At 50.6% G+C, this 26992-nt stretch overlaps 1 long non-coding RNA gene across 10 annotated transcripts in view; it reads left to right on the plus strand.

Moving 5' to 3' along the window:
* The window catches only part of LOC116450735, a 35406-nt gene extending 13315 nt beyond the window's left edge, over positions 1-22091 (plus strand). Inside the window, exons 3-14 of one of the 10 annotated variants that reach the window (XR_004242950.1) lie at positions 3017-6728; positions 9908-10135; positions 12178-12283; positions 13577-13701; positions 14098-14293; positions 14443-14674; positions 14795-14898; positions 15634-16037; positions 16638-16833; positions 16909-17821; positions 17905-18496; positions 22033-22091. This is a non-coding gene — a long non-coding RNA (uncharacterized LOC116450735). Of the gene's footprint in view, positions 1-3016; positions 6729-9907; positions 10136-12177; positions 12284-13237; positions 13334-13576; positions 13702-14097; positions 14294-14442; positions 14675-14794; positions 14899-15044; positions 15154-15633; positions 16038-16637; positions 16834-16908; positions 17822-17904; positions 18497-19452; positions 19684-21440; positions 21660-22032 lie in introns of those variants that run through there. The other 9 variants (XR_004242945.1, XR_004242943.1, XR_004242941.1 and 6 more) reach the window with 9 other exon arrangements.
* Positions 22092-26992: the final 4901 nt, after the last annotated feature.

Raw genomic sequence — 26992 nt, forward strand, 5'->3', positions numbered from 1 at the left:
AGAGCGCCAAGGCACCCTTTGCTTTATTTTATGTGTCTCTTATTGTCTTTATATTAAACTCTTTAAATTCTCACAGGAGAGTGAACCTCGTTTTTCACAGCCCTTTGTGTGCACAAACACACACCCGGATAGGAAGAGCAAATCAGGTACCAACTCCCTGTACTTGCAGAAGAATGAATGGAAATAACTCCCTGTTTAGGCTGGAAATTAGGAGAAAATTTGTACCCATCAGAAGGGTGTTGAAGTGGAGCAGCTGCCTAGTGACACCAGACAGAAGGAGAAGTGAAATCCCAATTTAGAGGCTTTTAATGTGGAGCTTTTTGGATGTTGGGGGCATTGGAAGTAGATCTTGCCAGTCCCATGGGCGATGCAGGCAGCTTCCCAAGGGAGCATCCCTGCCCCACACCAGGGAGCTGCTGCCCTGGTCCCACAAAGTGATTTGGGTTGTACCTGGTGGCTCAGCAGATCTTGGGGAAATGCCTCAACCTTTTTTGGATTTGAATGACATTTGAGACAAATCAAGTTTCTCCTCTGAGGGATGGAGTCTTGGGCTCTCTTGGGTTTTACTTGAACGTTTCTTTAATCTGTCCCCCACCCCAAAAACCCCCAGCAGATCCCCTGCTCCTCCCACTCTGTGTCTCCCACAGATATGATCCTCAGAGCTTTTCCCTTGAACTAAAAGAACTGGAAATTGGTTGGGTTTTGATGCCTCTTGGCAACAAAATTTTCCTCTATTGTGCAGCTCAGGGGGAAAGAAACTTCTCCCTCCCTTCAGTTTGCTGCAACAAAGTCTTTTGTTCCTCTTTGTGAAGAACTGGGAAGAAACACTTATTTGAAAGCTGAGGGAGCCAGATTCAATTCCCTTCTCATTTTGAGCAAAACAAACAGGTTATTTATGTTGAAAGTAACTCCAGAATTTTGAAGAGATCTTTTGAGAAAATATTTCCCTTGGTGACTGATTATGAGTGGGTAGGGGAAGAAACTCTTTGCCTTGAGCCACTCAAAGCAGTCCTTTCTTCCCAAAGAGTAGATGTAATTATATTTTCTAGGTGCAAAAAAAGAAGTAGTAGTGGACCAAAGGAGCTCCAAGCCAATCTCCATTTGCTGTCAATGACAGAATTAAATGCGCAGGGCTCCTATCAGCTCTGCCAGACAAAATGTTCCTTTTGGGTCATTGGAGGTTTTGTCAGGAAGCTTTGTAGCATGAATAGCTCATGGACTTACCTCTGCTGGCTTCAGCCATTCCTGCTGTCCATCATATCTTGCTATTATGAGGCAGCTCTTTTCATTATGTTGTCTTTTAACTCAGATATCTGGGCCTTTTTCTACTTCTAGCCCCAGTTTTCTGCAGGACAAACATTTTCTTATCTGTGAGTGTATTCAGTTGTGGCCACACAAGTGAAGGAAAGGAGCTGGCAGGTGATAATTTATGAAACTTTCTATAATGGGAAAAACTCAGCATTCAATTTCCATCTCCTTAGAAATCTCTATTTTTATTTCTTTTCCTGTCTCTTGTGGTCTTTGTGGCTGGTCTGAGCTTAGTGTTTGGAAATGCGATTATATGGATCCAAATTCTTTTGAGACAGAATAATTTTGTACATAAACCCAAATAAATTTAACTTTCTAATATTAGGGCAGTTTGACATCCAGGCTCGGTGACCTGGCAGTGGTTAGTGCTTGGCCAGCCTCAGAACACAGAGTTCGTCTGATTTAGGTGAAATTTCAGTCATTGGAGACAAAGTAAAATTGCCTTTTATTTGCTCAGCACTAAAAATCCATCTGAAGCTGATTGCCAAGATTTGCTGGAGCTGCTGAGTGATGGGATAAACTCCTGCGATGGCACCATGAAATGGGAGACCGGGAGAGAAATATTAAAAAAGGCATTTCCAACCATTTGCAGGCCCTGATGTTCTGCTGTTGGCTTGGTGCTGTCAAAGGGGCAGATTTTGATGGTTTTAGGGGCACTAACCTGGGCAGTGAAACACACCTGATGCAGCAATTGCATCTCTGATCTCTGCAAGTGCCTTTATCTCTCTTCATGCTCCTCAGCACTGCAAGGACTGAGTAAATCTGAGGCTTTGGGAAGGCCCTAATGACAGATTTTGGAGAGATTTGAGTCAAGAGATAGAAGCAGCAGCAGCAGGTGGTGTAACCTTCATCCTTGTGCTCTCCTGCATGCTGATGCAGCCTGAATGAGGCAGGGATTCCATAAAACACCTTCTGTATCTCCTGTGGGAGAAAAACAAGTGGCAAATTCTTTAATTTCTTGGCGTTTCAGGCATGTGTCGTGCGGCTGTGCTGCACCCCCGGGCCAGGCACTGCCTCTCTTTGCTCTGACTGGTGCTTCCAAGCTGTAAATAAAAAACCACCTCTCTGCCCAGCTTCCACTTTGCTTTGAAAATTCAGCACCACGTCAGCAGCTGAACAGGTCCCGGAGCTGGGGAGAAGGGTTGGAGATGCAGTTTGCATCGCAGAATTGTTACAGGGGGAAAATATCGTGCTCCTCCTGTGCCTGGAGCTGCTAATCTTGTGTTCTGAACATTGAAAATCTCTTCAGCTTCTCTCATTATACCTAAGCTTGATTACAGCTTTGATTTCACACCTCTCTCATGCAAGCTTTTCCTCCCTCCTCAGCTGGAATTGTAAGGCATGAGAAAAGAAATTTTATTGCACCTTGGGACAGTTCCCAACATCTATCCCTGCTCCTAATGCTGCTTTTAATTCTATTGGGAATCTGAGCATGAGGGGAGCTGGGGGGACTTTAGTGAGGGGGAAAATAAGGGACAGAGGCCACAGTGTAAATGCAGAATCCGGGTTACCACAGTCTGCAGGGTTGTGGGGACTTGGGCCAAGCAAACAGATTTTTTTCTCTGTGAAAGGCTGGTTCCCTCTGTGTATCTCCTCCAGAAATTCTTGAGCACCAGGGCTGGTGCTGGAGCTGCAGCCACACAAAAAGTCCCCATGGAGCTGTGTGGGACCCAGTGGGAATCATTTGTTTGCTGCTTTTGATGAAAAGTTGTGACATGAACCTCAGTGTCAGGGAGGTGACATGTTAATGCTGCTGCTATCAGACAGTGCCCGCACACTGTGTCTGGAGACAGCTCAGGAGAAGATGAAGAAATCCAGGATTAAATCCCATGTGCTTCTGAACTCTATCAGAAACTGCTTGGAGTGAAGTCTGTGGAGTGACTTGGGAGGGCTGGACAGAAGGCACAGCTCTGAGACGTGCGTGGTACATCAGTGACGTCCTAATAATGGTCTTTGCACAGGGATGAAAAAGTATCAGTTTGCATGGCCTGAATGTCTGGGTCTGGAAATTCTGCATGTTGCACGAGCTGTGCTGAGCTCATTTGGCTCTGAAATTTCATCTCTGCACCTTAGGCAGGAACGACATCAGAGTCCTGAAACGATTAATAAAAATCAGTCATAACCCAGAAGCAAATCTTGGCAATACATGTCTGTGGCAGGTGAGGAGACTGAAAGCTTTCATTAGGAATTGGGCATTATGAGCACTGACATTTACTGTGCTAGAAAGTCCAAGGGACAAATTTGTGCCAATTAATGTCACGCCTTTAACTACGAGGATCAATTCGTGTTATGCTTGTACCAGAGTCTGGTGACAGAGGGGGTTTCCAAAGGAAGTCTTGGTCCATGGAGGCCTGTGCCCAAAGAAAATGCCAAGAGAACTGAGGTATGAAAAACAAAGGTCCTTTATTTATATAAGAGCAGCAACAAAAACGAGCTGCAGAACATATTTACATTGTAAGAACCTTTGTAACAACAACGATCTATAGAACGTATTTACAAGAACGTATCTATCAAAACTATATTAAACATATTTACAGAAGACAAAAAGAAACGCTAAAACGTATCTACAGAAGGGTGCCATCTCTGCCCTGGATCTCCATCAGTCCTGGAAGAAAAGCAAGTGACACAGTCATTGCAGTCAGGCACAGAGGGCTGTTCCATGTGCCCCAGGCTGGGACACACTGGCAGAGCGGGACTCTGCTGCCAGCGCTGAGCCTGGCTGGGGCTGGGGGTCAGGCCCCAGGCACTGGCATGGGGCTTGTGTGAGCCAAAGCAAGTGCAGGACAGGCTGGGGATGGTGCTTGTGCTGCCAGAATCCAGCCCACGGGGCACCGTGTCCCTCGGGGGGGCACCCAGCCCAGCCCCAGCCTGGCAGCAGGGCACCCACTCTGCCTGTGGGGAGCACATGCCTGTCCTACTGCTGGAGTCCCTCTTCATCCCAGGACCATGTCCTCCTCCTCCTCGTCTTTTCCATCCACATCCATGTCCTCACTGTACTCTTCCATTTCCACCTCCATCTCTTCCTCCATCTCTTCCTTCATATCCACCTCCATCTCTTCCTCCATCTCCTCCTTCGCATCCACCTCCATCTCTTCCTCCATCTCTTCCTTCACGTCCACCTCCATCTCTTCCTCTCCAGTCTCTCCTCCATCCACTTCCATCTCCTCCTCTGTATCAGTCTTTAGATCCACCTGCATCTCTTTCTCTTCGTCTCTGGAAACCTGCAGATGTAGCAAAACCTCGGAGTGGGATCCGTGTCCCACAGCATCCCCACAGAGGCACTTAGGTGGTGTCCATTTCCATGGAATGGCACCTTACCTTCCTCGGGATGAATGTGAGCATCTGGCAGGGATGAACGGCAAAATCCAGGCACAAGAGACCTTTGGGAACTCTTGGGAGTAGCGGAGCAGGGGCCAAGCAGGGTGACGGGTGCGTAGGCACAAGGGCGAATGGTTGTGTTGTCCTCTTTGCTGGATGCTGGGAGCTCCGGTGTGAATGCAGACCGTGACATCACAATTGACAGGAGTCCAGGGTCACCGTGGAGTGGACAACGGGGATCATAGAATGATGGAATCCCTGAGTGGTCTGGCTTGGAAGGGACGCTAAAGATCATCTTGTTCCAACTTGAGCAATCTTCTACCAGAGCACGTTGCTCAGAGTCCTGTTCCCACGTGGCCTTGGATGTTCGCAGGGATGGGGCATCCACATCCTCTGTGCACAGCCTGGGCCAGTGCCTCAGCACTCTCAGTGTGAAAAAGCAGCTTCCTTAGAGCCAACCTAAATCAACCTCCTGCAGTTAAAAGCCATCCCCCTTCTCCTCTTGCCACTGGCCCTATTGAACACTGTCCCCATCTTTCCTATGGGACCCTTCAAGTCCTGCATGGCCACAGCAAAGCCTCTCCAGGGCCTTCTGTTCTCCAGGCTGAACATTCTCAACCCCACATGGACAGCAGTGACTTAGATCAGCAGAAATCAAAGCTGCAAGGTAGCAACTAGCACCAGGAACTGAGAGAGGGAAGCTTTAGACCCAGGCTTGTCTCGAAATAGACAAAATTAGTAAGAGTGCAGGGGCAGATGGTGGGACACTGGCTCTGTTCTAACTGATGAATATTTTCTTTTTTTCTTCTTCTTCTTTTCTGTCATGCTGACCAGGTTTGGCTGTTTGAAAGGAAGCTTGGCACAGCATCCATTGTCTTCTCCATTTGTGAAACACCGAGCAGAATCTGAGCAGGCTGATGGCGCAGAGCAAAACCTGCAAATATCTTGATAATCCTGAGCCTGGGGGATGCAGCTAAACCCAGTCCAAAGGAATTTCTGGAAAGTCGAACCTGGTTTACATTTTCTTGAGTTTGGCTGTGCCAGCTTCACCAGACATTTATAAAAAAAGCAAACAAAAAACTCCAACCAAAAAAGACAAAAACCCAAACAAACAAACCCACACAAACCAATCAAACAAACAGATAAAAAACCCCAAATCAAACCAAAAGGAATGAGGAGTTCATAGTAGTTGTGAGGATATCACAGCAGGCGAACGGCTGCTTCCCACAGGACCACCATACAAAGCCACATGGAACAGCTGCTCCAAAAGATCCACACCAGGGGCAATAGAAAAAGGGATACATGGCAGCTTTGGGGGTAGCTCCACATTGAGGTGAAGGATGAGCACTCCGTGGTACAGATCCAGCATTCCCCACACTCCAGGCCGCTCTTTGCTCCTGATGAAAGACCCTTGCAGGACTGTGGCCCTTCTCAATGCAATGTAAATCATCGCCACAGCTCTCAGCTGAGCCACTGGCATTTCCAGAGCGAGATTCAGGCACAATCCTACTGCCTCGGAGCATCTGTGGAAGATCCTGAACTTCTTCACCCCCAGAAACACAAAGCAGCTCAGGCTTTCCCTGAATTGGGTCTTCAGAGGAGGTTTCCAGTATCTCTGAGATTTATTCACCCCTCAACAAGTGTGACTTTATGTACAGTGATGCATTTGGGTTCCTTCCTCACCCCTGTGTGCCAGAGAGAAACCACCCACGTGGATGAAGGATAATGTGTACAGGAAAATTTATTCCTGGATTGTCATTTTGCTTCACTGTCACTTAGTTAAACATGGTCCTTATCTAAGAAGGACTTAGAAGAAATGTGTAGGAATTTTGGCTCTGAGAGGAGCAGAAAGCACATTTTCTAAAGCAAATTCCCAGCTGATGCAGCTTCCCTGGCAAAAGAGTGATTTCCATTCATCTTCCTGGGAAGAATGTGAAGTCCCATTCAGAGATCACAGGTTCAGCTGGCCTTTGGCTTTGTGTACCTCATTTCACAGGTCCAGTTTCATTAAAGGAGGCTCAAGTTTGCCTTGCAACACAGAAGTGCTGTAGCTATTCCCAGGAGAAAACCAAGAAATGACTGTCCCACGGTGTGGTCACTAGGTTGGTACCCGGGGTAGAAATCCCACCACAGTTGTGGCTCTGTGAGCAAAGAGAGCCAGTGCTTTTTGGGGCTGTAACAGCTGAGAGTGTGGCAGAGCAGTTTTTATATTATTTTTAGAGTCCTGAAAACATTGTTCCCAAAACAATCTTTCTCTCCCATCTTGTGTCATAAATTGTGGAACAGAGAAAATGGAAAGGAGCAGAGGTTTGTTTAAATTGGCTTTTTTTTGTTTGTTTTTTAGTCTTAAAATAGCATCAGCGTGATGCATGATACTTTAGAAATTGGATTAGTGACACCTATTTTGTCCCACCAGAGAGGTGGGATTTAAGACTTCCAACAATAGAAACACCAGATGTGCAAGGGCTCAGTTTTCCACCCCTCACAGGCCGGTATCTTGCTGTGCTATTTTAAGCAGCCTCAGCCAGGTATATTAAAATACTGCTCCAAACAACAACAGAATGAAAATGTTCCACCAAATGGGGAAAAATAAGAAAAGTGGGCGGCAGCTGATGTTCATTTTGCAAAGTCAGATGCAAACAATGTTTGCTGGATTCCTTTCCTAGAAAAATGTAGACATTTAATAGAAATCTACCTCTGAGGCTGGTAAGTTTGGTATGATTTTAGATCTGGGAGGAGCAAAACAGGTTCTAGAGAAGCTGTGATTGTCGCAGCCTTGGCAGTGTTCAAGGCCAGGTTGGATGGGGCTTGGAGCAAAGTGGTCTAGTGGAATATGTCCTGAGTGTGGTGAGAGTTGGAACAAGATGAGCTTTAAGGTCCCTTCCAACCCAACACATCCTGTGAGTCCATGAAAAGAAACTTTTGGTTTTCCTGAGGTGTTGCCTTGGCAAGGGGAGGTCACAAATACCTCAGGTAGTTTGAAATGCCCTGAGCAGAACCCAGCTGTGCTTTATCACAGGTGCTGAGGGATTTTCACTTGTATTTTATGGGGGATTTTCACAGGGCAGTGCAAGAGCAGCTGAATGTGTTTGACAGGCAAAGAGGGCCAGTGTGGCAGCAGCTTCATTCAACAGAGCTTTTCCTTCTGTGATCCTGTATAACCTGAGGCACTCTGGGGCTCTTGAACCTGGCAGCTGGGCAAGTTAATCATGATAATAAGTGATAAATTAACCTGCTCCACTCTCCTTAGCATGGGGGGTGATGAGCATTAGGTACTTTGGGGAGCATTGCCAAGATGGGAGCTTGTTTTTTGCCAAGGAGAAGGGAGAAAATATTGCTTAGACTAAATAAAGCAGCTCTGCTTCCCCAGCAGGAGGAAAAGAAGCGATTAAAGATGTGAGTGCTGCATGGAATCATTTGCATGAGGATACATCTTGTCTGCTATGCAGGATAGTTCCCAATAAACCATGCTTCGCCTGACCTATATTTTTGGATTTCTACCACATAGTACAAGAGACAAGATTAAAAATCCCAAAGTGCTTTGTGGGCAGGGAATGAAAAGTGGGGAGGCACTTTTTTGTTTTCTTCAGCCTGCCTCTTTCTTTCGTTCCCTTCAGGGATCTCACTTCATTTCTGCTGGTTTTTGGAGCACATGTGCTTAGCTCTTCCCAGATCCCCTGGGCTTGTTTTAGCTCTGGGTGTCATGGACACTCTAAATTGTGAGGTTTTTTCCCTCCATCTACCTCTGCTTCTTCAAGTGGTTTACCTTCCTTTACCTGTTGGAGTGATGGATTTTTCTCACCTTTTATTACTTAGTGCTTTTTCTGTATTTCCTTCATTCTCTAAAACCAACTTTTCACTTGCCCTGTGGCTGTTAGATGCCAGTTATGGGAGCATTAATTCTTTCTCTACTGCTTGTCTGAGCTTTCACAAGGAGCTGAGAGCTCTCTCGGGTTAAACTTGACTCGCTTCATCACCTTCCTTGCTGCTGCCTATGTCCTTGGACACTTAAGGGAATAAAGTCTCAGTGTGGAGGTGTGGAGATTGTAGTTGTGAAACTGTGGGTCTTTTTGAGAGACAAGAATGCTGTTCTCAGTCTTTTCAAGGATAAACTGACCACCTTGTTTTGAGGACAAGCGGGCTCAGATCAGCACAGAGGTGCCTGTTGCAGGTACTGAGGTTTGGAGGGCTGGCAGCAGCTTCTTGGGCTGTGTTTGTGTGGTGCTGTAAGGTTTGTGTTGGGTCCCTGGAGCAGTGGGAACAGAGCCCCAGTGAGATGCACATCAGGAAATGTGGGTACAAAGGGCCTGAAATGTGACCAGCTCTGGCATAGTTTCCATAGGACAAAATATTTTTACTGGGATTTTGGACAATTTGAGGCTCTTCCTCTTACCCTTTGCCTGGTGAACATTCCCCCTGTGCAAGAGTGGGGAATCCTGAGCTCACACCATGGAAGTGCCTGATAAATATTTTTTTCTCTTTTTCAATGTTTTCATCCCAGCAGGAGTCAGAGAATATGTGATTTTCCCCTCAATTTAAACCCTCAGAAAGGAGGGCCAATAGGGCTTTACCCTTCCTTTAAACCTTAGGATGATGAAAATGGGGGAGTTCTGCTCAATTCAAACCCATAACATAGCATTGTCAAAGTTATCTGCTTCCATTTAAACTAGAAAATAATGGAAACTAGGGATTCCCTGTCAAGCAATACCCCTAAGAGCATGGAAAAGGCAGGGTTTTCTTCAATTAGTACCCTTAAAATTGCAGAGGAAGGGGATTCCCCCTCAATTTAAACACAGTAATGAAGAAGGAAGATTGTCCTTTTGTTTAAAGCCCTTTTCTCCTGGTAAACCTCCTTTTTTCTGGGGGCACTGGGTTAGGACTGACGAGGTGAAAGGGGAAAGTTGAACGTTTCCCCCCGAGAGCCCATGTGCTGCCCTGCCTCCTTAGGTGCTGCCCCTAAGGAGAAAATACCCATTTTGGTAGCACAGATCCCATGTTGACAGTATTGCATCTCTGCCCACATAAGACGTCTGAAAACTGGGATTTTGCAATTTGGTATTCTGAAACGGGGCTGTTTTGATTTTTTTGCAACTTGATTTTCTAGTATTTTGAAACTGAATTTCTTTGGTATTTTGGAACTTGGTCCTCTGGTACTTTGAAACTAGATACTCTGGTATTGTAAAACTGGATTGCTGTTGTATTTTGTAACTTGGTATTCCAGTATTAGATGTAATTTCCTCAGGAAAAACACTTGGATCACTGCATCACTTTCTTGTTTCAGGCTCACCAGTCAGCCGGGCTATCCAAGTCCATCCTCCCCAGCGGGGAGAGCGGGAGCACGTCCGGCCATGGAGAATTTCTGGGAGAGCCCGGGAGAAGAAAGAAGGCTCCAGCTTCACAGATCTGTGTCATAACCCATCCTGTCGGCCGCTCCTGTTTGATCCTGGTGCATTTGTCCTCTTGGATTCAACCTGAGCAGCGCTAATTGCTGGCAATGAAGCAGCCTTTGGTACTTCTTTTCCACAAAACCTCTCCATCCTGCCCTTCAATCCTTTTGCAAACACGGGGAAAACCCAAAATTCCGTTTTTCCCCCCCTCTCCCCTTCACTTTGCCTCCTCTTTTCTTCGCAGGCTTTGGGCTATGCAGGCTTGCATGTGGATTAGGCAGAGCACCCTGTAGGCTCAGCTCCAGGTGGGATTGCAGCGGTGTTGGAAGCACCAGGGATTCTCCCAAGGTTTGGTGTGAGGAGCTGCATCTTGGGAGGGGCTGGGATTTTGTGCACTTCTGGGGGTTTTTTTTCTCCTGTTTGCCTTTTGGGCCGCCTCAGAGAAAAAGCTGGAAACCACAGAAAGGGAAGGGGGTTCCCAAATTCCTTTCCAAATCCTCAGAGGAGGCACAAATCCATGTGCAGCTGAGGAAAGAGATGAGAATGGGAGTGAGGGGGGTCATGCTGGGTGCCCTCCCCCAGAGGGACCCAAAACTGCCAGAAAATTCACAGGGAGGGCAGTGTATAGAATACTAAAACCCTCGTTTTTCACTTTTAGGTATATTGATGCCTCATACTAATTTATGTATAGATTAATTTTCAAATACAGCCTCTCTATCTACCCTAACATATACAGCAATATAAGAAGCTGGGAATAGAGATCAGCAGGTTTTGAAAATAACGAGCCGGCGTTTTTCTCCAGGAAGGAAAGAAGGGATTGCTGTCCTGGCACAGGGATTGCTGTCCCGGCACAGCGGGAGCTGCAGGCACGGGGCACCGGAGCTGCCTCGGCCGTGCGGGGCCCAAGGCGTCGCTCCGGGGTGGATTCTGTAGGGGACAAAATGAACATTTTGGGGTAAAATCTGCGTTAATCTGCAGGGGAGAGAATGAACCATTTGGGGTAAGAATGAGCTGATCCGTGCTCGCCGGAGGGACCAGCTCGGGCTGGTTCTGTGTTGCTGTGAAGAATTTGCTTTGTGGAAAGAAAGAGACACCTGAGACTGCCGCGGGAATCCTGGGCTGGAGCCGGGAAGGAAACCTGGTCTGACTGCGGGAATGGGAAGGGGGGGTCAGGAGGGGTCCTGGTCGGTCACTGGAGCCGCCGCCGGGAAGGCGACGTGTAACAATGTATAGCGAGGTGTAAGGAACATATTGATTACTGGATTATCTATAGCGAGGTGTGAGGAACATATTGATTACTGGATTATCTATAGCGAGGTGTGAGGAACATATTGATTATTGGATTATCTGTAACGAGGTATAAGGAACATATGGATTACTGGATTATCTATAACGAGGTGTAAGGAACATATTGATTATTGGATTATCTATAGCGAGGCATAAGGAAGATATTGATTGCTGGACTATCTAATGATACTATATAACGATCGTACAAGGAGATCTATCTAAAAAATCCTCCATGGTCATCCTTCTCCCAGCCCCTCTGTGTTTTCAGGATCTTGGGGGAAGAGTTTGGGTCTGGACAAGGCTCTCGGGCACAGGGTGGGATTCTTGGGGTGCAGGGCCAGGATTTGGACTCGATGCTCCCTGCGGGTCCCTTCCAGCCCAGGAAATGCTGCGATCCTGTGCCTCTGAGGGTGAAATAAAGGGCACCGGTGGGGTTTGTGCCCGCTGTGTTCACGGCCCCGCCGGCTCAGGGCGGGTTCAAGGCGCAGCTGCCCCGAGCCAGCGGGACCGGCCGGGGCTGCTCGCTCCCGGTGCTGCCGCCTTGTGGGGAGAGCCCGGCACTGCAGCCCGCACAGGCGCTGGACCACGGGATCGGCGTGGAACAGCAGCGCAGGGGGAGTGCTGAGGCAGCGCAGGGAATGCTGCGGTCCCAGGGAATGCTGCGGTCCCAGGGAAGGCTGAGGCGTCCCCTGCCCGGGGCACTCGGCAGCAAATCCCTGATGTTGAGCAGCAAAAGGAAAGTTCTGGGTTAGTGGGAGGAGGTTTCTGGAGTGGAGCTGGGACAGGTGCTGATCCACGCATGGAATCACGGGGTGGTTTGGCTTGGAAGGGACCACACCAAGATCATTTACACTCTGTTTGTTGTCTGGTTCCACAGCAAAGACCATCCAGAATTGCCACCTCACCCTCACGGACAGCAGGAATGTCTTCCATAGCTCTTGTTTCGGAATGGGAATGGCAGTTGGGAGCTCTGGCAGGACCAGGTAAGAAGAGAAATGGGATCATTCTGGCTGCTGCTGGAGGTGGTTTTCTGCTTTCAGGCTGTTCTTCTCATTGATCCTTTCACAGCAGTGTTCTAGGGCAAATTTGAGGGTAATTCCAGGAATTTCAAACCAGATAAAAACTGGTGGGGAAAAAATGAGAACCTGATCCATTTCTGGTAATTCCAAGCTTCTCCCACAGCACCGTTCCAGGGGAAAGCTGATGAAAGGGTAAAGATGCAGAGGAACAAGTGCTGTAAACCCCCCAGGCTCTCTGACAGAGCAAACCTTGCAGTACTCCCAGCAGATCTCTTGGAGAAAGCGTGGGATCGCAAGGTTTTCCAGGAAAGCAAAACAGGGGCGGAGATGAGGGAATAGGCTTCCAGTTCTTCCTTTAGCTGAAAGCCTGGGGGAATTGAGAGGGGCCACAAGAACTGTTTGTGTAGGAAAATGGGAGTTTGGGGGCTGAATCTGAGTTTCTCTCTGGGGCGTTTTTGAGGGAAAAGCTGAGGTGCTGTTTAAGGGAGAGAGTGCACATTTTTGGGATGGAAAAGGTTTGATCAATATTGTAGAGGAAGTAAAATGTTGGGGGTAAAAGTGGATGCAATCTGGAGGGGGCAGAAGGAATATTTTGGAGGCAAAATGGGGAACTGAGTAGTGGACAGATGGGGAACATTTTGGGGGCAACACTTGACAAACTCTCTGGGGTGGAGAACGAAGACATTGAGGGAAAAATGAGGTGATGAGCAGTGGGCACGTAGGGAAGGTCGTGGGGGTAAATGTTGAGAAAAGCCCCGTGGTATTCAAGAAATCCTTGGAAGCAGGACTGAGGAATTCAGTGGTGGAAAGATAGAGGAATTTTGCGGGGGTAAAACTTCCAAAGATCTAAGAGTTGAGAGTGAGTGTTTTTAGGTAAAAAGGATGTCTTGTTGAAGTTGGGCATCTGGATTGTGGCATTTGTGGATCACAGGGTGTTTTTGCAGAAAGTAGGAGAAAAAGAAGACTCCCAAAGCCTCGGTAGCTGTGTTAAGAAATCCCTCGCAGGGAAGAAAGGTACCTAAACCTCCTAGAAGTAGGGACTAATTAGCACGGGAAGGGGAAAACCCACCCCCAGTGGGAGAGAGCCCGCCGGGTAAGGGAAGAGAAGGATGCCCTTAAGAAGGAGCAGGGAAGGTGAATTTCTCGGTTTTCTAAAATGTATCAAAAAGTTTGGAATCTGGGTCTGTGTGGAGGCCGGGATTTTCTCGGCCATATGCAGAGCCCAGCATTAGGAATAAAGTTTTGATATCCTTCCAGCACCCAAACGCAACAGAGGGAATCCTGGAGGAGGTGGAAAACGCTGTCGCTCCGTCGGTGGAATTCCTGGGAAATGGAAAGCAGCAGAAGCAGCAAGAACAGAGTTGGAAGCAGGCTCCAGCCGGGTAAGGCAGACACCAAATCCTTTGGAATTAGAAGTGGGCAGGGGTGGGAAGAATTAATTCTTACATTCGTAGCCCATGGATTCCTGAGCAGGATCCCGGCAGGGAAGAGTGCAGGGATCAGACTGGGGACTGATCCCAGCTGGGGGCATGAGCCTTGGAATTGGCTGGAGGGAAGAAAGAGGGATCCTTTGAGCACAAGGATCAGCTGTCAAATGTGGAGATGGCATCAGACAATTCCTCGGGAGGGTTTAGTTCCTGGGCCAAATCGATCTCCTGCCTTGTGAAGGAGCTCAGAGACCTGGGAAGAGCCCAAGCAACGCAGGGAATGCAGTGGCAGATAAAACTGCCGGGGAACGGTGGGGAAAAGCATCGAACAGGGGGCCTCGTTTTGTACAGGAACGGTACCAAAAAATGTCCAAAAGAGCAGGAATCCAATGGGATTTTACGTATTCCTCGGAGGCCACAATCCAGTGGGAAGGCTGAGAGAAGGAAACAAAGCCTAAAAAGGCAAATGAGCCAAATCCTGCCCAAAGCCTCCAATGGCCACATTCCCTGGCATTGCTGAGGACTTCAGCCGAGCTCCAGGCAAAAGGTGAGCACCTATGGAATCCTTTCTGGGAGACCATATCCAGCTGGGACCCTTCCTGGAGAAGGCCATGGGATATGGGTTATCCCAGGTCCAGAGAATATGTCATTTCCTTGGAAAAACACTTGGATCACTGCATCACTTTCTTGTTTCAGGCTCACCAGTCAGCCGGGCTATCCAAGTCCATCCTCCCCAGCGGGAAGAGCGGGAGCACGTCCGGCCATGGAGAATTTCTGGGAGAGCCCGGGAGAAGAAAGAAGGCTCCAGCTTCACAGATCTGTGTCATAACCCATCCTGTCGGCCGCTCCTGTTTGATCCTGGTGCATTTGTCCTCTTGGATTCAACCTGAGCAGCGCTAATTAATTGCTGGCAATGAAGCAGCCTTTGGTACTTCTTTTCCACAAAACCTCTCCATCCTGCCCTTCAATCCTGTTGCAAACACGGGGAAAACCCAAAATTCCATTTTCCCCCCCTCTCCCCTTCACTTTGCCTCCTCTTTTCTCGCAGGCTTTGGGCTATCCAGGCTTGCATGTGGATTAGGCAGAGCACCCTGTAGGCTCAGCTCCAGGTGGGATTGCAGCGGTGTTGGAAGCACCAGGGATTCTCCCAAGGTTTGGTGTGAGGAGCTGCATCTTGGGAGGGGCTGGGATTTTGTGCACTTCTGGGGGTTTTTTTTCCTGTTTGCCTTTTGGGCCGCCTCAGAGAAAAGGCTGAAAACCGAAGGAGCTGAGGGGGGGGTTCCCAAATTCCTTTCCAGCCCTTCAGAGGAGGCACAAAGCCACGTGCAGCTGAGGAGAGGGATGTGAGGAGAACGGCAATAATGGAGCCTTGGGACTCTGCACTTCATTCTTTTCACGTGTTTGGAGGTGCAGGAAATGCCAAACCCCACAGGAATTCTGTGTCTGTAACATCGGGTGCAACCTTTTGAAACCCAAGTGCTCAGAGTGGGGTTTTCCCAAGGGTAAATCCCAATGTGACATGGCAAAGCTTCAGTGAGGATTTCCAGGCTTGACTGCACAGCTTTTGGGAAAGCTCAGTAGCCAAACAAGATCAGATTTCTGTCGGATTTGGATCAACCGTGGCGTTTAAATCTGGGACAGCTCAGCTTCCCGGGTGGGAAAGTGCTTGGAGTAGCCGAGAGCTGAGCCGTTGTTGAGAATTCCAAGCGTTGTGTCCTTACGCTCCTTAATACAGCGTTTAAATAATTGATCCTGAATGGAGCCAGTATCAGAGGGATTTGTTAGAGGGGCAGGGATGTTTTTTCACGTGGCAGTGTGTCGGGATAGTCAAGACTCCTTATGTCAGAATTAATTGGTCTTCCTTCTTTTCCCTTTTGTTCTTTCTAGATTGTGGCTGAGTGGGGAGAATATTTGGGATAAAGAAACGAAATGCCCGAGGGAAGCTTCGTGTTCCCGTGGGGATGCTTTAGGCGCGTGCAGCTTCTGAGCTGCACCGAAAGTTGAGGCTCCCCCGGAAGCCTTCCGAAGCTGGAAGGGCCGGGGAAGAGAATTCCAGGAGAGGTGTGGGAAGCGCTTTCTGCCAGGTCTGGACAGCACCGAGGTGGGAATGACTTCAAAGTGTTCCTTGTCCCTGTCCTGTTCCCAGCCCAGGACAAAGTTGGTGTTCCCTGAGCGGCTGCGGTTCCCTGGATGTGGCAGGAGGAGGTCTCTGCCGGGGAGTGGGAGAAATGTCCCTGCCCGGTGCCGTGTCCTTGGCGGGCAGAGAGCGCCGATCGTGGCAAGGGGGGTTTGTGAGTGTGGAATCAATCCTGGCTCCTTTTTAAGGGGGTGTTTTAATGAGTCATCAGCAGGGACCACTTTTAGCCAGCTTTAGTTAAGTTCCTTTTGCACAGGTTTCATGTGGCTTTGATGGTGAAATCAGCAAACCCTGAAGTTTGCCAAATTACCCCTGAAAAGCTTTAATGAACCAATCCTGAGGGAACTGGGGATTGCATATCTGGGATCTTATGGCCCTTTGAGGCCATGTTGGGTTTACCCCCTGATTTTGGTGCCGAGGGAAACTCCAAGTTAAGAATAATCCAAATATGAAGCACTTCTCACAAAACTCAGCTTTGCAAAGCTTTATTTGGGCTAAAAAAGAAAAGATGGGAATGCCCTTGGCAGAAAAGCAGCTGTGAGGCACAGCAGGCTTCAAATGCCTGTCAGCAGGCGCTCCAGGAGAAACGGCTGCTGGCTGCGGGCATCCTGGGCTTTCCAGGCAGGTTTTGTAGCGGATTGCAAGGCAGTTCTCCTGCCTCTGGGGGGTGGCACCTGCATCCCACTGGAAAGGGAAAATGTGGAGAGAGCGGCAAGCGGGAAGACGGTTGCTGATGTGTGTCCTTGGATTGCAGTTCCTCCCGGTGGGTCTGTGCTGCTGGAAGTTTGAAGGAGATCAGTCCTGGAGTACGTGTGGGTTCACCGGTGGGGCTTGGGAGCGACGCTGGACATGAAATTCCAGGGATGTTCCCCTTGCTGGAGTGAGAAGCAGTGGAAGCACTTTGCTGTGTGCTTCTTCATCGCCTTCGCCTCGGTCCCCTGGGGCTCCAGGTAATCCCCTCTCACCTTTGCTTTTCCAAGGGTCTCTAAATGAGGGCTTGAGCTTTGGTGCAGCTCCCTTTACAGGGAAGATCTGTTCCAGGAAAGGTCTCCTGGTCTGGACCGATGGCGTTGCAGGAAGAGCAGGAAACGCCAGAGCTCCTGTGGCTCCCTCATCTGATTTGCCTGCAGGCAGCAAGGATCATTCCCAAGTGTCATCCCCTGGCTCCGTGACTCGGGGAGGTTGTGTTCCCCCAAAGGCCAGGGGCCGCTTTGTGTTGCAGCTCACGGAAGTCCAGCTCGGTGGTGCTGGGTTTGGTTTTTGTGTGCAATGAAGGCACTAAAAAATTCCCCTCCTTCACTGGCACAGCCCTGGAGTGGGAGCAGATTCCCCTTATCCCGGAGTTATCCCGCTCCTGCCCTGGATCCCTGCGGTGCCGTGTGTTCTCCAAGCTCACAGCACTGCTGGCTCTAAACAAGAAAAACAATCCCTGTTCCATCTCTTCTCTGTCCTTGATGTTCCCAGGCCCTGCATCTCCCTGGCTATTCCCTGTGTGAGTCTTCATCTCCATCCCACCTTATCCCGATCAAATAAGGGTCTGAGACGTGTTTAGCAGCAAATGCATTCTTGTGAAGAAAGCCAAGAGCAAAGAGCATCCAGATGCAGAGAAGTCTTTAGAAAAGCACTCCGGACGTGCAAATGAGGGATGTGTCTTCCTGCATGTCCTGTTGTTTTTCTCTGTCAGGTTTTGGAAGGGTTTTCTCTCAGTGATTTCCTGCGATCCGGGTGCGTCCCTTCCTTTGTCCAAATCCAGTGCCAGAGGATTGAACAACTGACGAGTGGGGTCTGGGATGAAAACGGTTCTCCTAAAATGAGGGAAACAATGCTAGAAAAGAAATGAGCATCCTTTTAATGCCTGGAATAAAAATGCTGGAAAAGGGCACTTTTTATTTGATATGGTGTCATTCTCCTTTTTTTTCCCATGGATAAAACTGCACGGTGAGCAATCAGAGCAGAACTATGAAATGCAGGAGTCTTGGATTCCACAGTGGGATTAACTTCCCTTTTCTGCTCTCTTTCAGGACAGGAAAAACCACTGAACTCGCCCCATCTTTGGGACCAAGAGCTTTGGTGTTGGAGTAGGCAAAGCCAGCTAGGGCCCCCCTTGTCCTGCCCATGGTGTGGGTCAGGGACAGGCTCCTCTTCTCCTCTGGGCTGGGATGAACTGCCTAGGGAATGCTCTTTCTGACAGGCCGGTCCTAGCCCCGGCTACTGGAAATGGGCAGAGGTGAAGAGGCAAGTGCCAGAGTTCCTTGGGGATGATGGAATTGTGGTGTTTGGCTGTGCCCAGAGGGGCAGGTTGGGCATTTCTGTGTGTGTGAGGACCGGTTTGGGTGCTGGGGAGCCCGGGGAGCCGAGCTCTCAGTGCATTCCCGGCTCACCCGGGGGTGGGAGCTGGTGCAGGGCTGGGTGACAGCCTCTGGTCGGGCTCGGGGCAGGCCCTGGCCCCGGCACAGACACGCTGGGGTGGTTTGGGGCCGCCTGGGGAGCCGTGGGAGGCAAATGAGGGATGGTGCTGGGCGGAGCGATCGGCCTGCGCTCGTGTCAGCGCAGCCGTGCAGGGCACTGGGATCTGGGTAAAACACCGGCTCTCCTGGCGTTCAGGGAGGCAAGGTCTGTATTTATCCATACATATTTATCCATACATATTTATCCCTATATTTATCCGTATGTTTATCCATGGATTATCCATATATGTTTATCCATATACATTTATCCATATATTTATCCACGTATTTCCCCCTGTATTTATCCCTATATTTCTGCATGTATTTCCCCATGTATTTTATGAACACTCAAGTGCCATATCCATGTATTTTATGAGCACTTCCAGGGTTGGTGACTCCACCACTGCCCTGGGCAGCTGTTCCAGCGCTGGACAACCCTTCCCATGCTGGGCCAGGAGATGGATTCTGGAAATCCAGACTCCGAGGAGCAGGGGATTAAGGCAGCATTGGATTCCTTTATTCTCCCAGAAGGATAAAGGAGATTTATCCCCAGACGAACCAGAGGTGATCACACTGAGGTCATCAGTGGGATTTCTTCCTTACTCCCACAAATACCCACTGGGGTGACAGAGTTCCTTACAAGGGCGGTGTTGGAAGGAGCTGCTGGAATGTTTTGCTGTTCATTGGGATCCACAGGATGTTTGGTGTCTCTCAGAGCTGTTCCAGGCTCTCCACAGACCCAAACACTCCTCACACTTCTCCTCAGAGTAGAGAGGTTTCCCAGAGTGCTGGTTTTTAATTTCAGATGCTGGGATAACGACACGGCTTCAGGAGGCAGGAGACTCATTGTGCTGTGCCTCAGTCCAGGCAGGGACAACCCCCAGCTAATAAAAACCTCTTTAAAGCACAAAAAGTCCCATTAAACTGATATTATAAAGGCTGCAAATTGAAGCAGGCCTCAATCAGAAAGCAGCAGAATTTAATTCCCCCCCTTGCCCATGTGCATGATGATCTCCTTCCTAATTGCCCATCCACGCTTTTCCCACAGAAGGGCTGTCCCGAGGTTGGAGATGGTTCCAGCTTTATGGAGCTTTGATCTTGATCTGGTTTTACTTTTTACAGAGCACAGAACCCGAGAGTGGCAACTGCTTTCCTCTTGTTCCTCCTGTGGCAGTGAACTGCTCTTCCCAAGGACGGCTGCAGGAATTCTCAGGCAGCAGAACGTATGGAATGCCAGGCACGCTACAGAATTCCAGTGGGAGCGGCAGGAACTTCTGTTCTTTACTGGCAGGGCTGTGCCATGAAGGGGAGCTCAGAGATATCGGTCAGCTCAGGGAATGAGCCTGGCTCATGGTAAGGAAATTCGCTGTGCAGTTACTTTGGGCCCTTTCTCCTCCTTCTCCTTCTCCTTCTCCTTCTCCTTCTCCTTCTCCTCCTTCTCCTTCTCCTTCTCCTTCTCCTTCTCCTCCTTCTCCTTCTCCTTCTCCCTCTCTTCCCAACACCGGTTCCAGACCTCAGTATAATCCATGTTGCCACAGCCTGACCTTGCAGTTTTCCCAGCTTAGCAGCCCCAGCAACACTTGCAGCCTCTCTGTCTGGACTTTGTCTTGCTGAAATCTCCCTTTGTTGATCCTTTGCTGCCTCACCTTTTATCCAGCAATAACGTGCAGTGGGTGGAAGCTTCTCAGAATTCCCTCCCTGTTCCACTGGAAACATTCCCGAGTGGAAGCAGCTGCACTGCCCATCAGCACTTCCCTGCTTTTAGGGGTGGTTGAGGCATGAAGGATGCAACAAATGGAGTTGGCTCCAAGGGGATGAAATGCTCCCCGTGAGGCTGCTCAGAGAGCTGGAGCTGAGGAATCCGGGTGGGAATCACTGCAGGAAAAAGGAAGGAAAAGAGAGCAGAGGAACAGGGATGCAATTCCAGCCTCTCCAAGGACTGGCATGGGCACATTCACCATCACCATTTAATCTAGACACGATTTCTTCTTTGCCTCTGGCTGCCAGGAGCAGGATGAGCAGTTTAATGAGTTTAAATAGTGAATAGTTTAATTAGCTGGAAGAGACTGGATCAATAGCTGCTTAAACAAACAACTGGCTCCCTGTTTCCAAGCTTGGATGTAGTTTTGGAAGGTTCCTGGCAATTTGGCAGGGATTAGTGATGCTGAGAATGTGTGCTTTTTTGTGGGTTTGGGGCTTTTACTCCTGTTCACGTGGCCGCTTTTTCTTGTTGCGTGGAAAACAGGAGGGAAAGAGCAACCACGGGAGGAATTCCACTCTTGCTGCTTCAAGGGATGGATCAGGAAGGGAACAGGCTGCAGGGAATTTGGAGTGCAAACTGAGATCTCTCCGATATTTTCGGCTCAGTCAGTCCATCGGTGCTTGGTGGCTGTTTAGGCCACGTGCAAGGTGAATGATGGTGCACATCGCAGAGCTGCTGGTGGCTCCTTCCCCTGCCCGGCTGTCAGTCACCCTGCAGGGTGCTGGAGCAGCGTGCCAGAGGCCACGGATCCTATGGATCCCATGGGTCCCAGGGGCGTGATCAGGAGCCTGAGCCTGCTGGCCACTCCTTGCTCTCTCTTATCCTGACTTTTCAGCTCTGCAGCGAAGCCAGCTCGAGCTTTTCAACCCTTAGAAACCCAGGGAACTTTCATGTCTGCTCTCAGATCTGGGATTTAAATCCAGCCCTTATCAAAGCACCCCGTGACCAGGCAGGCCCTGAATCCCAGCAGGGATCTGATAAAGAGGGACCTGACATCCTAAAGAAACCCTTTGAAATCCTGCTGGGATTGATTTGTATCCATAATGGAGCCCAGAGCTCTCTGCCAGGGAGAGATGAAGCTGCTCCTTTGCTTTATCATCCTCAGGCCCTTCCCAGCTTTGAGGGAAATTCACTCCCTCTTCAAGCCCCAAAATCATGGAAAAGTTCCTTTGTATCCTTCTCTCCACAGCCCCTACGTGGATTAATCAACTTTTTATTTGATATGGTGTCATTCTCCTTTTTTTTCCCATGGATAAAACTGCACGGTGAGCAATCAGAGCAGAACTATGAAATGCAGGAGTCTTGGATTCCACAGTGGGATTAACTTCCCTTTTCTGCTCTCTTTCAGGACAGGAAAAACCACTGAACTCGCCCCATCTTTGGGACCAAGAGCTTTGGTGTTGGAGTAGGCAAAGCCAGCTAGGGCCCCCCTTGTCCTGCCCATGGTGTGGGTCAGGGACAGGCTCCTCTTCTCCTCTGGGCTGGGATGAACTGCCTAGGGAATGCTCTTTCTGACAGGCCGGTCCTAGCCCCGGCTACTGGAAATGGGCAGAGGTGAAGAGGCAAGTGCCAGAGTTCCTTGGGGATGATGGAATTGTGGTGTTTGGCTGTGCCCAGAGGGGCAGGTTGGGCATTTCTGTGTGTGTGAGGACCGGTTTGGGTGCTGGGGAGCCCGGGGAGCCGAGCTCTCAGTGCATTCCCAGCTCACCCGGGGGTGGGAGCTGGTGCAGGGCTGGGTGACAGCCTCTGGTCGGGCTCGGGGCAGGCCCTGGCCCCGGCACAGACACGCTGGGGTGGTTTGGGGCCGCCTGGGGAGCCGTGGGAGGCAAATGAGGGATGGTGCTGGGCGGAGCGATCGGCCTGCGCTCGTGTCAGCGCAGCCGTGCAGGGCACTGGGATCTGGGTAAAACACCGGCTCTCCTGGCGTTCAGGGAGGCAAGGTCTGAGGGACTGGATTTACTTGGGCCTTTCCAGGACAGCAGGAACAAGAGGAGGTGTGGTGCCAGAGGTGCATCCCATCCGGTTGCATTTCCCTCTTTCCCATTTCCATTTCCTCCTCAGTGCGGGTGTCCCCTGCAGCCCATGAGCACGGGGCCGCTGACAACTCCCTGTCTGTAGAGGGATTCCTTATGGAACAAGGGCAGATGACACTTGTGTGAGGCTTACGACTGTTAGAATTAGACCAGGCTGGGTTAAGAAAAAGAAAACTAGAATGGTATGTTAATCTTACTGGTCAATTAACAAATAGAATCCACACTTCTGTAAGAAAAAGTACAGTGTATGGAGCATATAGAAGAAGCTGGTTTTGCCTGCTGCTGCTGCTTGGCTTTATCATGTAACCCCATTCGAACTCTGCCTTCAAGACAGCTGTGAGACCGTGAAATAAAGAACTTAGCAGAGCAGCAGCCTCCTCTGCTCTTTCACCCTGGTCCGAGAAGGAAGGGTGGTACCCTGTCAAAGGCTCAACACTTGCCTTTCTGACTTTGTTTCTAAATTTCTACCTTTCTAATTTTGTTTGTTTCTAATTTTTTTTTGGTTTCTAACTTGGTTTGTTTTTAACTTTCTACCTATAGAAATTTGTTTGTTTCTTGTATTTTACCTCTTTGTTTGTTTCTAAATTTCTGCCGTTGTAACTTTGTTTCTAACTTTCTACTTTTTAAGTTTCATTTGTTTTTAACTTTTTCCATTCCTCCCAGCGAGGGACGTGTGCAGAATACTAAAACCTGTTAAGTTCTTCATTTTTACATCTCTAGGCAAATGCTACTGATTTAGATGTAAATTCATTTTGAAATGCGCCAGCCCTCTCTCTCTACTCTGTCGCATACAGGAATATAAGAAGCTGGGAATAGAGATCAGCAAGTTTTGAGAATAACGAGCCGGCGTTTTTCTGTAGGAAGGAAGGAAGCAAGTGCCTGGCCCCAGGAGCCGAGACGCTCGGGCTGCAGGAGCTGCAGAGCGCCCAGAGCCGGCTTTTCCCTCTGCTCTGTCCCTGCCCCCGGGCTGAGCTGGGCGGCGCTGCTGCCGCCCGGTGCCGGCTGAGGCGAGAGGGCGGCGGCCTCGGTGGCTGCCGAGCGTGGCAAGGGCAAGGAGCGGGAGCGAGCGGGGCTGGGTCTGTCAGCGGAGGGGAGGGGCGAAGGGCGGTTCGGAGCGCCGAGGGACACGGCCGTGCGTGAGCGGGGCCAGAGCGGTGAAGAGGAGTGGGCGCCGTGCGGGGCGGCGACCGCGAGGAATGACAGGGCGGGGGGCGGCCCGGCGGGGCCGGTTTTGCCGGGCAGCAGAGGCGCGGTCGCAGCGCGACCCGGGCGGGGAGCACCGGGCGGGCGCGGTCGGAATCGAGCCGCCCGCGTGCCGCTCTCAAGGGGGCGGCTCGGAAAGGAAGGCGCAGTTCGGCGCTCTCGGGACGGCGGTAAGTGACCTTGCAGAGGGTGGTTTACACTTCCGCCACACTCAAGATGGCGGACGCACTAGGCCCCTTTGAGAGGTGTCCCTGCCGATGCCTGCCGCCGGTCGCGGAGCAGTCGCCCGCCTCCGGTGCCGCTGACCCCACCAGCCGTGTCCTCGCTCCGGGAAGCACCGCGGAAAATCGCGCGGAAAGCGCGGGGCCGGCGTCGGAGTCCGGGCCGGATTCAGGCAGCCGAATAGACGCCCTTGTGAGGGGCGGCGGGGGCCCTTAAGTGTACCACACTAAAGATGGCGGCTCGACCGGAAGTGGCTTCTGCCAGCACCCAAGATGGCGGCGAAGGGCGGAAGTTTCGTCGCAGCCACACTAAAGATGGCGGTCGTGTGCACTGTTTTCTGACCTTCTCAATATGGCGGCAGGGAAGCCCCAAGGCTGCGTCTATTCGGCTGCCTGAACGCGACGCCGACGCCGACGCCAGCCCAGCGCTTGCACGCAATTTTCTGAGGCGTTTCCCGCTATGCGGACACCGCCTGTGGGGTCAGCGGCGCCTGGGGCAGGCGGGAGCATTCAGGCAGCCAAATAGACGGAGCGGGGTCCTTCCGGCCGCCATCTTGAGAAGGTCGAATAGCCACTGACGCAATCGCCACATTGGTGCGGTCCCGGTGACTTCCGCCCTTCTTCGCCGGGAGCGGCAATGGCGGAGAGCCCGGCGAGCAGCGCGGCCGGGCCGGGGGCACCGGCGCGGGTGCTCCGGGCTCGGAGGTGAGCGGGGAACGGGGACAGCCCCGAGCGGACGGTGGGGGCCGCGGGGGATCGGTATTCCGGCCCAGGGATGGCTGCCCCGGCCCAGGGATGGGTGTCCAGGCACAGGGATGGGTTCCTGGACTATCTAATAATATTATGTAACGATCGTACAAGGAGATCTATCTAAAAAATCCTCCATGGTCATCCTTCTCCCAGCCCCTCTGTGTTTTCAGGATCTTGGGGGAAGAGTTTGGGTCTGGACAAGGCTCTCGGGCACAGGGTGGGATTCTTGGGGTGCAGGGCCAGGATTTGGACTCGATGCTCCCTGCGGGTCCCTTCCAGCCCAGGAAATGCTGCGATCCTGTGCCTCTGAGGGTGAAATAAAGGGCACCGGTGGGGTTTGTGCCCGCTGTGTTCACGGCCCCGCCGGCTCAGGGCGGGTTCAAGGCGCAGCTGCCCCGAGCCAGCGGGACCGGCCGGGGCTGCTCGCTCCCGGTGCTGCCGCCTTGTGGGGAGAGCCCGGCACTGCAGCCCGCACAGGCGCTGGACCACGGGATCGGCGTGGAACAGCAGCGCAGGGGGAGTGCTGAGGCAGCGCAGGGAATGCTGCGGTCCCAGGGAATGCTGCGGTCCCAGGGAAGGCTGAGGCGTCCCCTGCCCGAGGCACTCGGCAGCAAATCCCTGATGTTGAGCAGCAAAAGGAAAGTTCTGGGTTAGTGGGAGGAGGTTTCTGGAATGGAGCTGGGACAGGTGCTGATCCACGCATGGAATCACGGGGTGGTTTGGCTTGGAAGGGACCACACCAAGATCATTTACACTCTGTTTGTTGTCTGGTTCCGCAGCAAAGACCATCCAGAACTGCCACCTCACCCTCACGGACAGCAGGAATGTCTTCCATAGCTCTTGTTTCGGAATGGGAATGGCTGTTGGGAGCTCTGGCAGGACCAGGTAAGAAGAGAAATGGGATCATTCTGGCTGCTGCTGGAGGTGGTTTTCTGCTTTCAGGCTGTTCTTCTCATTGATCCTTTCACAGCAGTGTTCTAGGGCAAATTTGAGGGTAATTCCAGGAATTTCAAACCAGATAAAAACTGGTGGGGCAAAAAATGTGAACCTGATCTATTTCTGGTAATTCCAAGCTTCTCCCACAACACCGTTCCAGGGGAAAGCTGATGAAAGGATAAAGATGCAGAGGAACAAGTGCTGTAAACCCCCCATGCGCTCTTGACAGAGCAAACCTTGCAGTACTCCCAGCAGATCTCTTGGAGAAAGCGTGGGATCGCAAGGTTTTCCGGGAAAGCAAAACAGGGGCGGAGATGAGGGAATAGGCTTCCAGTTCTTCCTTTAGCTGAAAGCCTGGGGGAATTGAGAGGGGCCACAAGAACTGTTTGTGTAGGAAAATGGGAGTTTGGGGGCTGAATCTGAGTTTCTCTCTGGGGCGTTTTTGAGGGAAAAGCTGAGGTGCTGTTTAAGGGAGAGAGTGCACATTTTTGGGATGGAAAAGGTTTGATCAATATTGTAGAGGAAGTAAAATGTTGGGGGTAAAAGTGGATGCAATCTGGAGGGGGCAGAAGGAATATTTTGGAGGCAAAATGGGGAACTGAGTAGTGGACAGATGGGGAACATTTTGGGGGCAACACTTGACAAACTCTCTGGGGTGGAGAACGAAGACATTGAGGGAAAAATGAGGTGATGAGCAGTGGGCACGTAGGGAAGGTCGTGGGGGTAAATGTTGAGAAAAGCCCCGTGGTATTCAAGAAATCCTTGGAAGCAGGACTGAGGAATTCAGTGGTGGAAAGATAGAGGAATTTTGCGGGGGTAAAACTTCCAAAGATCTAAGAGTTGAGAGTGAGTGTTTTTAGGTAAAAAGGATGTCTTGTTGAAGTTGGGCGTCTGGATTGTGGCATTTGTGGATCACAGGGTGTTTTCCCAGAAAGTAGGAGATAAAGAAGACTCCCAAAGCCTCGGTAGCTGTGTTAAGAAATCCCTCGCAGGGAAGAAAGGTACCTAAACCTCCTAGAAGTAGGGACTAATTAGCACGGGAAGGGGAAAACCCACCCCCAGTGGGAGAGAGCCCGCCGGGTAAGGGAAGAGAAGGATGCCCTTAAGAAGGAGCAGGGAAGGTGAATTTCTCGGTTTTCTAAAATGTATCAAAAAGTTTGGAATCTGGGTCTGTGTGGAGGCCGGGATTTTCTCGGCCATATGCAGAGCCCAGCATTAGGAATAAAGTTTTGATATCCTTCCAGCACCCAAACGCAACAGAGGGAATCCTGGAGGAGGTGGAAAACGCTGTCGCTCCGTCGGTGGAATTCCTGGGAAATGGAAAGCAGCAGAAGCAGCAAGAACAGAGTTGGAAGCAGGCTCCAGCCGGGTAAGGCAGACACCAAATCCTTTGGAATTAGAAGTGGGCAGGGGTGGGAAGAATTAATTCTTACATTCGTAGCCCATGGATTCCTGAGCAGGATCCCGGCAGGGAAGAGTGCAGGGATCAGACTGGGGACTGATCCCAGCTGGGGGCATGAGCCTTGGAATTGGCTGGAGGGAAGAAAGAGGGATCCTTTGAGCACAAGGATCAGCTGTCAAATGTGGAGATGGCATCAGACAATTCCTCGGGAGGGTTTAGTTCCTGGGCCAAATCGATCTCCTGCCTTGTGAAGGAGCTCAGAGACCTGGGAAGAGCCCAAGCAACGCAGGGAATGCAGTGGCAGATAAAACTGCCGGGGAACGGTGGGGAAAAGCATCGAACAGGGGGCCTCGTT

Source organism: Corvus moneduloides, chromosome 13 (assembly GCF_009650955.1).
Source record: "Corvus moneduloides isolate bCorMon1 chromosome 13, bCorMon1.pri, whole genome shotgun sequence".
Lineage (NCBI taxonomy): Eukaryota > Metazoa > Chordata > Aves > Passeriformes > Corvidae > Corvus > Corvus moneduloides.